The 12,873-nt window shown below is 34.1% G+C and overlaps 1 protein-coding gene across 1 annotated transcript in view; it reads right to left on the reverse strand.

The window, feature by feature from the left end:
* Mid1 overlaps window positions 1-12,873 on the reverse strand; it is a 42,787-nt gene that overhangs the window by 8,701 nt on the left and 21,213 nt on the right. The gene's annotated exons all lie outside the window — the stretch shown is intronic.

The raw sequence follows: 12,873 nt of genomic DNA on the forward strand, positions 1-12,873 counted from the left end.
TTAATCAACTGTCTCTTTTAGATCTCTCGAGGCGTGATGTTAATAAGCGGGCGACTCTCGCGGCTAATTACAAGATGTCGAGCAGAGTCAGCTCGCAGTCTCCCCGCCCGCTCCCGGAGGACCAGCCTATGCTCCCTGTAACTTTATCAATAAGAATTGACTAGATTGACGGGTTCTATCAATATAGTTATGAAAACTATACTCCACATTACCTATTTACACATTACTAGAAAATTGTTTGGAAGGTATTTTATATAATCCAATTAAGTTGTTTATAACCACTTTCCTAGGTATCCTCGTTTTTTTCTAAAATTGAACTCCATCATGTTTGTGTTTTATTCCACACATTCTATCCCACAAAAGTTCCAAGAAAACCATATTGCGTAACCACAAGCTTAATAACCAATATTATCAAGAAGTAAACAGTAATAATTAAGTATAATGATTTTATACAGCACTAATAACGCCATAATAATTACCACGTGTTGAATGGCACATGCTGTAGTTGGGATGTCCAATTAACACCCTTCTGATCGCTTAATAGCTAATACAATGTCCTTTTACGATCATTCGTTCGTCTAATCGCCCATCGACACGTGTTCTATGCAATTTGCCCTCTAATTGGTACAGTGATCAACGTTAATCGTTATTCAGGTCACAAACTTTTTTTCATGTACTTAAATTATATGGTTTCATGTAGTTTTTCATGAAATGCTATGGTTTCATGAAAAACTAGTTCTAGTGTAACGAACGCAAAATTTAAAAAGTTAGTAATAGATAAAAATATATAAACTTTTTAATTTTTAAAAGAACTAAATTATAAATTTTACCAAATCATCAGCTAGCGATGGCGAAATGCCCAATGTTTTAAATACATTGAGAAAGAGGAAAAACTATTAGCTATTGATAAGGTTACTTGAAATATTCTTTACTGACAACCTATATTTCCAAGTTTAATCTTAATTATCAGTAGTCTAAATTTTAATGACGTATGAATATAATATGATTTCCACTTATCAGCTTTGGAGCACCAAACAGTTATAGGAAAAAAACATGAATACATCAAAACATAATGAATAATATAATCTAACACGAAGTTAGTTTTCTAATCACGTAATGTCGGATGGTGGAGTGCGGTGTCTAACAAATCAGAACAAATGTAGGTACAACATGTCAAGCATGGCGTCTCAGCGGGCGCCAGGCCGCGGACACATTGGCAGACTGTGCAGGCAACCCATTTTGTCTTGGTTACATTGCTTATTTTGGGGTCATGGTGGATAGGAAGTAGACGTTGTACAACTCTAAAATACAAACTAGACCCAGTTTACGCTCTCTGTTGAGGACATCTCGATAACTCCCCTCAGTTATTTTGTGATTTTGTTCAGCCGTCATTGATGAAATATGTGTGTATTTGTGTGTGTATGTAACTTCCTTAATTGTACTTTTCGGTTTTAACATGAAACAGTCGCAAAATAATCATCCAATTCAAAATAGAACGACTGGCCATTAGTTGTTTTATAGCAAAACTCTTTAACCAAACCAAATGTTTGTGTCTTAGTTGAGAATTAAGTCATATAAAACTGTTTTCCGTAGTTTGCTGCAGTTCTATTTTCATTGTTCGTTAGTCTATATATTAGCGAGTTCCCCAAATTAGATCAAGAAGTATCGAGTTGCAAATATTATGTACGTTTTCGAATTTTCTTTGCAGCGCACCAACCAAGATAACAGTATAAACACAACCTTACGGAAGGTTGTATGGCAACGGTGGGTGAGGAAAAGAGGGCGGGGGTGAACCTACACTCAATCAATCATAGAGAAGCTCGATAACCGCGTCCATGTGAGCTGCGACCATTAATAGTGAAATGACGGTCATCAATACATTTGGTTTTAAATGTAACTTTTCCAGTTTCGTATGTACATTCACTTGCCAGATATACTAAAATTGATTGAATTTTAATTGAAATTTGCAATATTTTTTAATAAATATAAGCACATGCAAATATAATATATTTAATAAAATAATATGTTTACATATTAGTATTTAATTTTAATGATCAAATATATGTTTTAGGAAATTGGGCATTTGCGTCTATATGCAAAAGTCGTAGCTAATTACGACGCCGAGCTACGAGCTGCTACGAGAACACATCAGTGCAAAACTTTAATATCAAGTTTAAGTTGATAATTAAAATTATTTTAGTAAACGATTTATGTCGTTTAAATTATTTTTCTAAAGTATTAAGTTATGTAACACACAGGCACATGGTGTAAATTCAAATAAACTGTAATACGTACATAAGTGTTTTGTAATACATAAAATCACTTTTAAAATCACTTCTTTATTTTTTAAATATATGTTTTATACTCGTATTATCACCATACAGCTTTTAGCAACTGTTTATGATAGGTACAATATGAATCTTGTAGGGTAATTGCAAAACAAGTTATGGAATTGCAGGCCAATAAATAAAAAAAAGCTAGGTAAATTAAATGGGTGCAAATTTTATTATTTGTTAAAACTAAATATTAAAATAGCCCATTATAATTTTGCTATATTCTCTGGACCGCTGCCAAGTGAGCTACACTAGGGGGCAGAGATATCTTGCAGTATAATATTATCTGTTGCTCTACTAATGTGGGCTTAATAACCGCAGCTCATATCGCGGCCGCAGGAAATAACTGCAAGTTACAATAATGTGGCGCCCCCTGTAGGCTCAATATGATTTAGTTACTTGCATTCTGCATTTACAGCGAGTCAGCTTTAAGTTAATTACGCATACAATTTGCGCGCTGTAGCCCTGAAAATGTGGTGTATAATTAATTGGCAATATCATTTTAATTACATAGATATATCTATATAATACCATGTTCCTAATATTATTTCTAAGTTTCTACCCCACGGCGCAACCTGATTGTGCAGTACTTACTTTTAAGCATAATAATATTTTTTTAATAAGAAGAAAATAGTAAGTTGTTAAGACAATTACAATATTTCGACCTCGTTGTATACGACCTATGAGTGTTCCTTCCTTTCTGCTTCGTGAAGAATAAAGATGGTCTATTTGGTGTAAGTTTGGACACAACTGAAGAACTTGTGAATTCACATTAATTGTAATGACTGAACGCTAATTTAGGCAGAATTAGTGTCAGATTTTATATTTTATTCAACACAAGTAGTTTAGATTTGTTGAACAACGGAAATTGAAAGGTTAGAGAGTCTGCCTTTGTGAAGCGGTGTCGCCGTGTGACCTCAGGATAAATAGCGCCCATCAATAATGCTGGGCCAATATAGCCTGCCGCCTGCTGGCACTCACGCATGTCCAATTTGTGTCTCGGAGATACGCTCACCTTCATGTGCGATAAATTTGTTGTTTATCTTCAAACTGGTCATGAATTAGTAGTATTCGTTGATTTAAAGTGTTACATTAGTAGATGGGAAACAAGTTTTAGGTGTGATAATGAGCATGTAAAAAATCGAACTATCGTCATCTTCGTTTATCCCTTGAGTCATTAAATACAAATCCTACTTTATTATTTTAAACTTATGGTCTTAAAGCTTTTGCAAATTACGCATATTTACATATTATAAAACAAAGTCCTCTGCCGCGTCTGGCTGTTCGCGATAAACTCAAAAATTACTGCATGGATTTTCATGCGGTTTTCACCAATAGATAGTATGATTCCTGAGGAAGGTTTAGGTGTACAATTTATTTTGTTTTTACCGAAACGGGACGGGCCGCTAGTAATTAATAAAGGTAAGTGAAAAACATAGCATAAATTTCCTTCCAGAGGCACTGATAAATGAGTATAAACAGCACTTCCGCTGAGTCAGCTTTATCAAATCATGTTTGGGAGATTACCCCTACCGAAAACAATATCTCCTCGATTATGGCATCTCGACACGTAAAGGTTTAGAATATACCATCCTACTAATAGTATAAATGCGATAGTTTGTGTGAATGTATGTGTGTATGAATATTTGTCCCTCTCACTCAAAATCTACTAGACGGATTTTTATAAAACTTGGTACACGAGTAGAATATAGGCTGGAATAACACATAGGGTATTTTTTATCCCAAAATTGCCACGAGAGGGAAGCCCCGGTGCACAGATTGTGTTAAATAAAAATATGGCATCTAGAGCCTGTGATATCTAACTACCTAGATTTTATCTTATGGCATGCATAAGATAAAATCGAATCATATAATCGTAAAATCATAAGCATATTAAACAAGTTCTTCAAGTGTACTGTTAGTTAAACATAAAATATTACTCAGAAAATAAGACAGGTATACAAACAATATGCTACGTCACATTTATCACCGCTATACATAATCTAAGTAGGTATTTCCTTCTCGCCTTCGTCAGTTCAATTAATTAATGTGGAAAATAGCTATTGTACAACCACGATTGCCATAATAAAGAGCGAGGAAATTAAATAACAATTGAATGTCCGCCAGTTGATAAATTGTCGTAAGTTTACTTTGTGCATGTCACATTTAAACTAAGTTATTGTTTGCTTGTAGTACACGATGCTCTGAAGGGAGTTTCAGAAAGTCTTTCCTTATTATCTGTCGACAGGGAGATCGTAAATGTAATCAGAGGTAACGGTTGTGTGTGTATGAATGTGTTATCATGTTTATTATATGTTCGAAATAGATAGTTTATTTTTGTTTTAATTACAAACAGTAACTTGTTGGCTGTTATAAGTATTGTAATGATTTTGAATTAAAACATAGTTTAAAATGTCCCCATTTTTTTTTACAATGCATTTAATGACACTAATGACACATACTGGATTAGTAGTTACAATGCAAATGACGTTGCCAATCGCAATAAAAATCGATGGACTTCAACCGCTTTATTTTCTTTTAAATATAAATTATAATTGAAGAAAGTTAATTGACCCTGGATATTATTCAGATTTGTCTTCCTTATATGTGTTAGCCGCTAAATAAAATAACAGCTGAAACTAGAGTATTACGCATTGAATAATATCATTGAATTTAGTTGTTTTCTTTTTCCATAGCTATATTAATGTCTCTGCAAGATATTACAATACAGGGCGACAATGGGCCGCGTGGCGGCGAGTAATCCTCTTATCTCGTGTCCCGTGATCGGCTTCCTGCATCCGCCGACGCCAACACACAGGAGGAACGATGATAAAATGTTTGCTAACTAATTTTTCACTGCATTTAATATTGACCGAAGTATATTTTAGCACTTCGGGGCTCCTATTTCACACGTTTCTTTTATTTTTAGAGATTAACTCGCTCAAATGTCATTCTTTTCTTGCATTTCTCCATAAGATTGTCTGGAAGAAATTGCTCATAATTTAAATTTCGAAATTGCAACTGTACCTTTATTTGTATTATGAGGTATATTATGTTTTGTCACCATGCCATTTTTTTCTTATTTTCTTTTTCAGTTTAATGGTTTTATTTAGTAAAATATAATATAATGCACTTATTAGATTTTGAAAATTTCATCCCCTAGGAGGCATGAGTGGTTGCAAATGTATATGAAACTTCCTAATTTTTGAAGCGTGGACGTTGTGGACAACATTTTACTATTTTTTGCTTACACAGGTTGGGGGCCCCCTATAGCATAGAGCCTCCGTATCATTAATACGGCTCAAAAACGACTATACCTAGAAATATGAAATTTAGCAGGAAGGTAGACGACTAGAAAACATCTCCTATGAAAGAATTTTTGGAAATTTCATTCCAAAGAAAGAGAAAAAGAGGTTACAAGATTGAATGGAATTTCGTCATTTTTGGAGTCAACATTTCAAGTTATATTAACTTGAAATTTTAGTTAAAAACTGGTGATTAGTAAAATATAATAATGCAATGACTAGGTTTTGAAAATTGTATGTCTAGGGGAATTATGTAGGGGTGGAAATTTATGCGAAACTTAATTATTTTTGAAGAGAGGTCCATGAAATTTTCGGCACGCTGTACGGGAAGCGGTAGTGGGACAGGTAGCGGAAAATGGGATGGAACACTTTGCGGGAAACGACATGCAACAATTTGAATCATAGTAATATGTTTATTACTTCTTGTCTTATAATACGCGATAAAAGAATAACTGAAATTTTACTTCGATTCCTTTTAAGAACTAAAATTTACGCGTGCGAAGCCGCAGGCAAAAGCTAGTAAAATTATATTACTCATATTGAACCGGTGATGGTTAAAAGGATACGAATTTGAGACCTTTCGATCAACAGACGGGTGTCTGTTGATCGAAAGGTCTCAAATTCGTATCCTACTCGTGCCATATGTGTTTGTATACCAATCTGACAATCACTTGCTTCCTGTGAAGGAAAACATCGTGAAACCTGCACACTGGTTGACAGTTTAATTCCCTAGTGTGTATGCGAGTACCTGCCACTACATGGCGGTAAGTAGTCATAAATGTCAGATGCCTTTAGGCGACTTGAATAAATTCTGACACCAGTGTTAGCAATAACACACTCGATACATCATTATGTAACGTCATTAGTTCAGCATTTCAAAATATATAATGAGTAGTAGAAGTAAAAAGTAACCAAAATTTATTTGAATTTGCATACATTGATCTTCAAGCAAACAATAAGTAGACCATAAAATTGTGTATATTTGAAAAGAAAACCTATTCCCGATGGAAGTGGCGAGGTATTTTCAGATAGTTACCTCCTGTTCGTTGAATACAGCTGCAGTGAATATTTAATATCACAGACTCCAGCGAATTTATAGGTCTTTTAGTAGAGCAACGGCTGTTGGCTTTCTTACAGATAAAATACTGACAATTGTGTGTCTTTAAATGCGCAATAAACTTAACCATTTCGTTTTCCCACTTTCGTCACCTTATTTTAAATTAGTAGTATTATGTAAATGTGACAGTTTGGATCATGGAAAATTAATAATCTAATCTAAATGAAAGTTAAATAAAAGAAAAGTAAAATCACGTAATCTAGAACACAAGTGAAGTAGCTTTGACTTGCTATAGTCTAATGATGTCTTAATTTTTATATTCTTGAATACAAAACGAAGTACTTATTTTTAGGTGTATATCTAAAAAGAATCGAAAAATATAAAAGTCATGTCACATAATATGACGACGCACGATGTAATAACGAAAAACTATAGGTACAAAACCAGAGTGCAATCCCAGAATATCTGGCAAAAAATAAATTCTCAATCAATTGAAATTTTAAAGTTGTTAAAGGATCTTCTTTACAATTTATTTTAAGTTGATTCAGGCTTAATTTCAAAGAATGGCCGAAAGTTTTCCTTTTATAAAAATTAATGATGGCGGTCGTGCGTTTGACTCGAGAACTTAATTGCTCTCTTTAAGATTGATAATATCCGACCTTTATCTCGGCCAATTAATTAAAACAATTGATAATCTTGGAACATTTAAAATTTCAAAGCAAGTTTGCTAAGTATTTAAACGGAAAATATTTTCGCTGTAATATTGAAGTCTAAAATAGAGCTTATAAAAATAATTTCAATAGATTATTATTCATAATTAACTGCTAGTTAGATATTAAAATAAAGTATTATTATACTTAGATATATTTAATATTAATCACATTATAAAAACATGGACAAATGTTTGAAAAGTCGTAGTCGCGGCAGACAGAGAGGAAACTGCTGTCGTGGGCCTCGCCCGCGGCTTCAATAGGAAGGGAACTCTTTGTGTGGGTTCCGACGCCCGACCACAATTTGTAACAATTTGCTAGCTTCACGATCCAAATAAATATATCGAGTTACTTTCATATTCGTTATCTACAAAAAAAGGTGTATCTCACAGTATATATACCTACTTTGGATTTTGAAAAAATGTTGGATGCTGTGCTTCATGGCAGATCTACTACTTTTCGTGAGAGAAAGTAAACGTAAGTCCAATGCAAAAAACAACTACTTAATTAATTGTAAGAATACTTAAAATACAACTATTATTAAATAATATGCTACTTTCCTAGCCGAACCGACAAACTTGGTGCCATTATTTTTTGTGTAAATTTTTCAATAAACCTATTTCTATACACCTGTGTACAACATAATATTCGCATGCCTTCGTGTGTCATCCTGTTCCCATAATGTTACGTTAAATGATAAACTTTTTACGTCTCGTTCGTCATCTTGTAAATAATGTAAACATTCATTTACCCGAACTCTAAATAGTTGCACATATTGTTACCAACTAGTTCCATGAATAAGTTAAACAAAACGTCGCCTAAACTGTACCTACTGGTCCACCGAGAGTAAGATCCAACTTGTGTGGTACCTGACGTGAATTAATTACAAACAACATGTCTTTTCGGGTATGCGGGTATAAATTATTTATTAGTTAAAGGAAAAAATAAACGTAAGTATGTACATTATCACATCTTTATCCCTCACGAAAGCAAAGAGTTACAAAACTTGGCCACCATGGCAGGCGTGTTAGTGGAATTGAAATTAAATAGTGATAGGTTGCTAGCCTATCATCAAAATCCAATATTGATTCCAATATGAATACATATTCAAAGCCAATAAAAATATAAAAAACTCTCTCTCAATAAAAATATAAAAAAATCAGCCTGTATGATAGACATTGATGGTCTTTGCTTCAGATGTCAGAAGCTAGCATATTCAGGGCATGATTTTACAAAATATTTCAATGCTGTGTAAGTACACAGCATTTTATAAGTAAAAAATTCATAATCTGGCTGAGCTATTGTGGATGCGCAGGGCGTGCCGGCGGCGGCGGCTGGGACATCTCATATATAGCGAAAACTTTTACTCTCTCCATGTCCATATACTCATATAGCTATTTAGGGTGAATGATCCATCCGTTTTTATAATCAATGGTATATTACAAAGCATGATTTGATAACATGAGTGAGAGATTTATAGTCATTCTCGAAATAAGACATTAATTACATCTATTGTCATATAATATTATACAAATACATAGTATGTTATTACACAATGGTAATCATGGAAAATAATTGGCAACTAGGAAGGTACCTAATTCAGGCATGGAAATCAAAGTAAAAAAAAGTCACATTCAGTGAAGGGTACAAATCTTTAGATATGCATGAATGGTTAAAACGGTTAAGAAAACTCAAAAGGATATATATATGCGTTATAAATATAGATACATGAATACGAACATCTTTATTGTTAAACTTATATAGGACCGAGTTTCATAGAAATTTGTATGTTTAATTAGGTGAACTCTTCACATAGGCCGCAGTATATGCGCGTTATGTGAAAATCGTAAAGGTGCAATTTCAATATAATAAATAGATAGTTATTTTTATTTGTATTTTATCTGAACTATTTATAGAAAGCTTCCCTTGAGTGTAGGTTTCTTATTTGATAGCCCAGCAGACGTAAATATAACAGAAAGTGTATTGCTCAATATAATATAAAAACCAAATATTTTGTTATAGGTACGCATAATATCAGTGGCGATGAAACATCGAGATTAATCGTGCTTCAAACATCGCCGGGCGCCTGGAAGCAGCTGTCATCGAACAATGCTTCGGGCACTTCATCAGAGAAGCTTAATTCACAGTTAAACGGGAACATCGATCGTAGACTAGAACAACAAATCGCTTAGACTATGGAAATATTCCTCGAGAAATTATCGAATCACTGTTGTCATTAAAAAAATACACCATCACGATACACCATAATAAGTTATTCTTCCATTTCGATTATAATTATAGGAAATTCATCTATTTTGTCAATACGTAGGTACCATGTCTTTTAATAAGTGCAAATTATAACATAATTAATGATTATTACATTTCCTTAGATGAAAAATACTCGACCTATTTTCGCAAATTATTTTTTTTCAATACCTTTCAAGAGATTGAAGAAATTTCTAGAAGCGTACAAAGAAACGTTCGATAATTTCGGTAGAACCGACCCGGTTCTAAAACCGGAGCGACAGACAATGGAGAAGCCTACGGGAACCGGATCGCGGTTGTTGCGGTTACATGGCCGCGCGCACGTGACTGCAACCAGCACGTGACCAACATCGATCCACTTTCACATAAATAATTATAGTGGACGTGGGTGTCGTGCGGCGCGGTTAAGAAATAAACACCCTTGACAGCTGATAGATATATCAGAATTTCCAAAGACGGTTGACGTCAAGCAAGCGGGTAGACTTGACAACAACCCTGTGTGAAATCAACGGTTTTCACCACCGCCGAATCTTCAAAATTTAAGTTTTGCCTCTTTTTTTTAGTAGGCCGGCCTACTCGTGATCAAGGCGTCAGATCGTCACAACTTTGCAAGGCGATAATATGAGAATATATCGCCTTGCAAATACATAAATAATGACAATTCGTTTTAGAAATTGGTCTCAAAACTCCTTGTTGAAGTCTAATGAAATGTATATGTGCGTGCTGTCTGAAGGCCCACTTGAAAAAGATTCACAAATTTGAAATAGAAAACTTTTCGCCTATAAGCCTAAGCCGTGATTGTATGAATCTCGCTTTTGTTGGTAAAATGGAGCAAGATTTTCATGAAAATATATAATAAGAACCAGCTGAATCTGACAAGATTGCAAGGGTTTCATTTTCAACTCTGAAATTGTGTGATTATAACGTTTCAATAAGAAATGGCAGGACGCCAAAACCAGACTCTTTGCTTATTAATGCAAGCACTGAAGTTATTGAATGTATCAACTTTATGTTTTTTGTTTTTATGACCATTCTAAAGATGACTACAATCTATATATAATATCTATAATTTTTTTATACAACAGTAACTGACTAGGTTCGTTCCCTCAAAATACAGTATTGTCTGTCGCGCGGATGTCGCGAGTTCGTAGAGGATGCTACGCCCAGCTACGAGTTACGACACCCATCTTCTCCAGGAATAATAACGTCATCAATGACTTTACTTACATTTAAAATTTGAGTTTTATTTTTCTTTGCTTTGATTTCAAGCTATCAAAAAATATACTGGCTGTTAAGCCCACATAAATTACACAATAATAAAATCAGTGCGCAATAGTGTTGTGTGTGATGAAAATATAGGTAGACTCACTCTTGTTTTTCACGTATTCATTCAGCTGTATTTCAGGTGTGGTTTGTTTACAACTCCTTTTGTTGGTGTATTCGGGGTACGGAGTCAGCAAAGTGTACAACTATATTAGGTTAAATTTGAATATGAAATTATAAATATTTAATATGAAGATTTCCATGTCATTTAACTTTTTATAGGATAGTTTGAGTGCTAGCACTCAAGATTCCAAATTTAATATATATTAATGTGTTAGTGTAATTATCATTTCAAGCAGCTTTATCTCACTTCTACATAAACATAATTTATAATAGAAAGTATATGGGTGTGATAAAATTTATGTAAGTAAAATCTAATCCCTCACCGTTTACTAAACAGCTTAAAATCCGACAGACAACAAAATTTACAATATCACGAACACATCAATTTTATGTTCAAATCACACATTCGCATATCACATCATCATTAAATATTCAAATTAAAATTCGTTGGCAATGAAAATATCAGCGTCCCATACTCGTCTGTACTGACGAACTGTACATCCTTGAAATACGATTTCAAATGGCGCAATTTTCCCCAAAAACTTCCACGAGAAATTTGGGAGTATTTAGCGAAAATTGCCCTTAAGTGCTGAGAATTAAGGTTGACATTCATTGTGTATGGTTGTGCGTTTTAGGAAGTGTGGGGAGAGGGGTGGCGGCGAGGGATGAAGGGCAGGTCAACGTCCCGCCCCGCTCAGACGCGGCTAGCGGAGGCTCTGGCGGTGAACTCATAGTGCCCATGGCATCACCGAAACATCTCCGGTATAAGTATAGGTATCTCTGCCGCATTTGACTAAACTATTTACATAACTTATCTGTAACTATGTACATAACTTATCTTGTCAAATTGAGTGCGGTATAGGTACTTTCATTTTCAAAAAAGTACTTTATTAATCTAATATAGTAGAATTTCATAATTAATTTCTTGTTTTATCAAATTAGGTACTACAATATACAACAATCCTTCTAAAACAGGAAAATGTAGGCCTCTATGTAAAGATGGCCTTCACTTTTAATCTATCTTCCAAGATTTAAAAATATATAGCAATATCTTGTTTGCGTGTTGCATCTTGATGTCTTCCTCGCAGCTATCTGGCGACGAGACGTCACCATAAATCTCAATTGCAAACTGTCGCCAGAGCGAGATAGCAGACGTCCGCGGTGACTAACGACCAACAATTACTTTTTTACTTGCTAAAATAAGAAAGACTTATTTGTTTTCCTTTTAAAAATATATTTATTAACTTCACCAAAGCGACAGACCATTTTCAACGAAGGATAGATAGTTATAAATAAAATAGTTATAAAATACGACTAGATACAAAAAGTTCGCATACCTCACGCAAAACTAAATCAGGTAGGTAATTGTATGTAGGTAATAAACTTTTCTAGTCCATAAAATTAACATACTGTCATCTGAGCATAAACAAAAGCGAACCAAATTCATTTTATAATTGAGTTCTGCATAATATGTTTTAGCGAATTAACTAATTAAATATCGTAAACTTTCCTAATATTCGGAATTACATCGCACCTTGTTTCCATTGTCTTCTCCGGAGATTCGGAGATAGTCTCCGGGGAGTTCGTAGCGCTAATAGGTACTGTTATCAAATTCATCTCAACGTTTTCATTTTCAAAAAACATGATGCGATTCAACATTTCTCAAATTTTCCAGCTCTAACGACATTGGACTGAGTACCTCAGGAAGGGAGATTATTTGACACCCTAGCGATGAAATGGCATTTAAACTATTCTTGAAATATATCCCGAGACTTGATATACGTGAGAATTTTGTCCAGTTACTTCTTCAAATTAGT

This window comes from Plodia interpunctella, chromosome 5, assembly GCF_027563975.2.
Source record: "Plodia interpunctella isolate USDA-ARS_2022_Savannah chromosome 5, ilPloInte3.2, whole genome shotgun sequence".
Taxonomy (NCBI): domain Eukaryota; kingdom Metazoa; phylum Arthropoda; class Insecta; order Lepidoptera; family Pyralidae; genus Plodia; species Plodia interpunctella.